The sequence below is a fragment of the Pavona decussata genome, unplaced genomic scaffold (assembly GCF_977016875.1).
Source record: "Pavona decussata unplaced genomic scaffold, jaPavDecu1.1 SCAFFOLD_300, whole genome shotgun sequence".
Lineage (NCBI taxonomy): Eukaryota > Metazoa > Cnidaria > Anthozoa > Scleractinia > Agariciidae > Pavona > Pavona decussata.
In genome coordinates, this window is record NW_028145697.1 from 444,725 (window position 1) to 449,453 (window position 4,729).

At 39.8% G+C, this 4,729-nt stretch overlaps 1 pseudogene; it reads left to right on the top strand.

Annotated features, from left to right (window-relative positions):
• Nucleotides 1–2,813: 2,813 nt before the first annotated feature.
• LOC146454479 (uncharacterized) lies at nucleotides 2,814–4,379 on the top strand (annotated as a pseudogene).
• Nucleotides 4,380–4,729: the final 350 nt, after the last annotated feature.

A 4,729-nucleotide genomic window follows, 5' to 3' on the forward strand; every position in this document is an offset into this window, starting at 1 on the left:
CGAAGCTAAAGACAAACATGGCGGCCACAACACTGAGGACTTCGGCTGCTGAAGATTTGTGAGACTTCCATTTAGTATACACACTCGCCTAAAGGCTCGTGTGTATACAAAAAAAAAAATCAAGTCGCGAGTGGGATATTCACGGTAATTGATCCCATGCCACTCATTGAATTAACACAAAACCTCACTTTTTAATGCTTTGACAGCAAATGAAAGCACAGATCACCAAAGCGTATGTGACACAGGCTACCATGCAAGCGTGATTTAATAGTTTGTATGGAGTTATAATTAATCGAAATTTAGACCACAATTTTCCCTAAAAAACCCACAAAAAATATACTTAAGTCTGAAAAAGCTTACCCGGTGTGTTTTGCTGTGTTTTCAATGCCCTTCAGTGCTTCCAAACGCTGTTTTGAGCGGTTTATCTCTCAGCCGCTTGTCCACGTGCATCACTGTATTATGTTAATGACAAGGTAGCCAAGAAACTACAAGTCGAATTTCAATAGAATTTGGCCCGTCATTTAAGGAGAGCACTTCGAAAACCTCGCTAAAATTAGCTTGAAACTTAAGCTCTCGCTTACCTGACTCACCATATGGCAAGAAGGATGATGTGCGGTCCCTCCTGGGTAGCTCATTTACGGAGGAGTTCATTTATTGAGACACAGGCCTTCGTTGAAAACAAAGTTCATTTCAAGTGCCATTTTTGCCGCCGACAGAGCCGTGTCCCTGGAATGTTGGAATAAACTCACGGTCAAACCTAGGCACGAGTACTAAAATGTGCCCAGCCGGGGAAATCCACGGGAAGCCTTTGGCACTTAACAAACCACACACACCCCCTCCCGGCAAAGTGCAGTTCTGTACCAGCCAGCCGACCTTGTTGTGGCCTTTTTCAGTAACGCGTAAAACATTATTTTGTTCATCAGTTAGCCTGCCATATGGTATAATTGATCTAGGTTCGCATTAACGTGACATAAGAATATAAATAAATGTACAACTTATACCAAATTACCTCGACATATTTGCTCATCCACGAAAGTGACTACATCTTGCAGCGGATGTAAATTTGATTGTATTGATTGCGACCTACCGAAAACGACTAAACACTCATCCCCAGATCTGGTCAAACGACTTAGATTATTTTTTCTTCCTGCCCTCCTGCTCGCAAGGAATAAACCGGTTATGAGAACTTCGAAATACAAAAGGTTTAATGAGCAAAACATTGACCTTACACGTTTTTTAAAAAATCATTGCCGTTCTCGGCAAAACAACAACTTTGCGAAATTCAAGCGTGTATACAAAGACAAATTTTCAGTTTCTTTCAGTCAGCTTTTATTCAATAAAAGCCAACTCGTAAGTTAACGAGTTGGAAAATTGCGAAGTCTGCGAAGTTAATAATACAAAAGTCAATTTATATTCTCAAGAGACGTTTCTTGCTGTCACGCCAAGCACGGATGGCTGGTACAGAACCGCACTTAGCCGGGAGGGGGTTTGTGTGGTTTGTTACGTGCCAGAGGCTTCCCGTGGATTTCCCTGGCTGGGCACATTTTAGTACTCGTGCCTAGGTTTGACCGTGAGTTTGTTCCAACATTCCACGGACATGGCTCTGTCGGCGGCGAAAATGGCACCCAATTTGAAATGAACTTTGTTTTCAACGAAGGCCTGTGTCTCCATAAATAAACTTCGCCGAAAATTATCTGCCCAGGAAGGACCGCACATCATCTTTCTTGCCATATGGAGAGACAGTTAAGCGAGTGCTTAAGTTTCAAGCAAATTTTAGCGAGGTTTTCGAAGTGTGACGGCCCAAATTTTATTCAAATTCGACTTTTAGTTTCCTACCTTGTCATTAACATAATGCATGTGGACCAGCTGCTGAGAGATAAACCGCTCATAACAGCGTTTGGAAGCGCTGAAGGGCATTAAAAACACAGCAAAACACACCGGGTAAGCTTTTTCAGACTTAAGTATATTTTTTGTGGGTATTTTAGGGAAAATTGTTGTCTAAAGTTCGATTTAATTTTAACTCCATACAAACTCTTAAATCACGCTTGCATGGTAGCCTGTGTCACATACGCTTTGGTGACCTGTGATAAAAGCAGTAAAAAAAATATCCAACAGATTGGCAATGTTTCTTGAAAGTACATAATTTTGATTAAAAAAAATTAAAAAAATAAAAATAGGTACTGCTCATTAAATGTTTAAAAGCCTTTGTAGGCAGCGAGAAACGCCGGGAATTTTTTTTGTGGAAAAGTTCCCGTTGCATACCGCAGAATATGCAACGGGTTTCTAGCTTTCTGATTAGCTGTATTCTCTATTGCATGGCATAAATTTATCCATTTCTCCAGCGTGATAAAAATATTTGCCGCACGGTTCGACTAATAAAGATCTGCAATATTGCACTGGCTGGAGTCAGAATAAACAAGTAAAGCTGGCGGCGGCAATTCAGCAAAAAAGAACGTACGTAGCTTTCAATAAGACTTCCTGAAAACAAGTAGCCAACCTCTGGAGAATCACATCGTTCCATGAAATTGTAAGGTTTTTACTACCTCTCCTAAACTCAAGCTTCTTGTTTGGCATTGTTATAATGATTCCTTGTTTAATCACAAATATCGACAAACTACGCAACAAACAGTCGCGTTCACTGACGAGTTCTCTGTATGGGCCGCTGTAAGGTGCAATCTGGTACGATAGATTAATGGACCTCGTTTTCAGTTTTACTCCTACAGTAGATTCTAAAAAAATCACTTTAGTCGCCAAATTTAAGACATAGCTTCCCACGCTTTTCACAGTCACCCGTCAATAAATCTCCCTCGCTTATGGAAAACATACTCACTGAATACATCGCACAGCTTGTGCTGAATGAGGGCAGAGGCAATGCCAAGATCAGTGAAATTCTTCAGCGTCTTTATCCGAACCAAAGAGGCCTCAGCGATAGATCAGTTAGACGTTTTTTATGTGAAAATGGTATATCACGAAGATCTGGACACAATGATGACACATTGAGATTGCATGACATTGGATGTTATTTTGCAAGACGTGGTAAACAAGGTAAGTTCAGTGCACCAACCGCAATTTCTTATTTAACATTATGAATGACCTATGTGCACCGTATACATGCAACTAAATAAAGAAGTGAAGTTACAAATGAACTTTATTGCCAGTCAACTTAAGCTCCAAGCTTATGTTTTAAAGGGCGTCAACGAGGTATGCTTCAGGTGTAGGCTGCAGTATGTACATGTGTGGTGTTGAGACCTTAGAAAATAGGCAGGGCCAATTGTCTCTATCAACGCTTTCTGACTTTTTTTCTTTTAAAATCTTAAAGAAAATTCAATTCATTTATACATTATTTTTTTAATTCCATGATAATCTCACATCTCCTTAAAGGTTTTAAAAGCCCTTCTTGCTATGTATGCTCAGGTGGGCTCTAGATGGGGAAGGAAAATTACGTAAGGATTTTTCAGTTGTAATGGGATTCATCATGTGGCTGAAAAAAGGATTGCCTCCTCACTTCCTCGAGTCGCCCTTGCCAATCACTATCAAAGACAGGACAGGACAGGACTGAGCAGCTGACAAACCCTATACCTTATACTGATGAATACTTTGGCCACAAGCTTCGCATTAATCAAAATCAAAAGCTTGTAATGTATGGTGTTGTTCACGTATGCGCAATGGTTGGTTAGAGTGGAAAGATTGTGAGCCATGCTTTAATTGCTATTAGAAACAACCTCCTAATTTATGAAGACATTTACAGGTATGTTTTTCCTGATTATTTTTAATAATCCAAAAATATCCTTGAGGGGGGAGGGGAGAGGGGGATTTTACAAGTACAGATAATTTGGAATTGTGAGAACCTTATAACATGCAGGGCATATAACTATGTTCTATTGACATTCTTACTCGATTTATTATTAAATACTTATTACCTATTATAACATAACTATTTGATGTTGTTATTCCAACTTTTAACTGCACTATTCTAAATGGGACAACTTGTCAAACTAGTAAAAGCAATTTTTCAAGCTTTAACAATGACAAATACAATTGTTTATGTTTCCACCATTAACGCCGGAAACTGGTAGTGCATTCTACTAATACTACTGTTCAAAACTGCTATATATTCCTCAAGATGCCACTTTTCCGCCGTATAATGACCAGAATTCATACAACAACTCGCACTCTTCTACAGGCAATCAGTTCTGACTTATGGAATCCGGGATCAGCTAAGAGTTGACAAGGGAAGGGAATTTTCTCTCAAGCTTTCCGTTCAATACCTACCCATTCAACAAAGGAGGAACACAAACCGCCTTCCATATCTGCAAACAACATCTAAAGAAGTTAGTACTTTATCTAATTTTATGTCTGTTAAAGCTTTGGCCACATAATGAAGTATAATGTTACAATATTCTCCTCTTATGTGTATGCTTACGAATGCCTCCAAAAAAGAAAAAAAAGTCACACCCGTTTTCTTCATCGAAACTGCGACGAAAGAAAACGAAGAAATCTTTGGGAAGAATTCAGCAACGCAACTCGCTGAGAGCGATCGTGGCTCCTACTATCACCAAGAGGCGTGGATAGGAGAGTATGACAACAAGCCATCGTCTTCGGTGGGCGCCATCCGCTCCAAAATTATCAGCAGAGTGCGGGAGATCCAAGAACCAGACCTAGAGATAGAAGATTAGAAGAGATGAAATGGCATGTTTTGTCTTTTCCTGGTCAGAATTTGAAGTAGCAA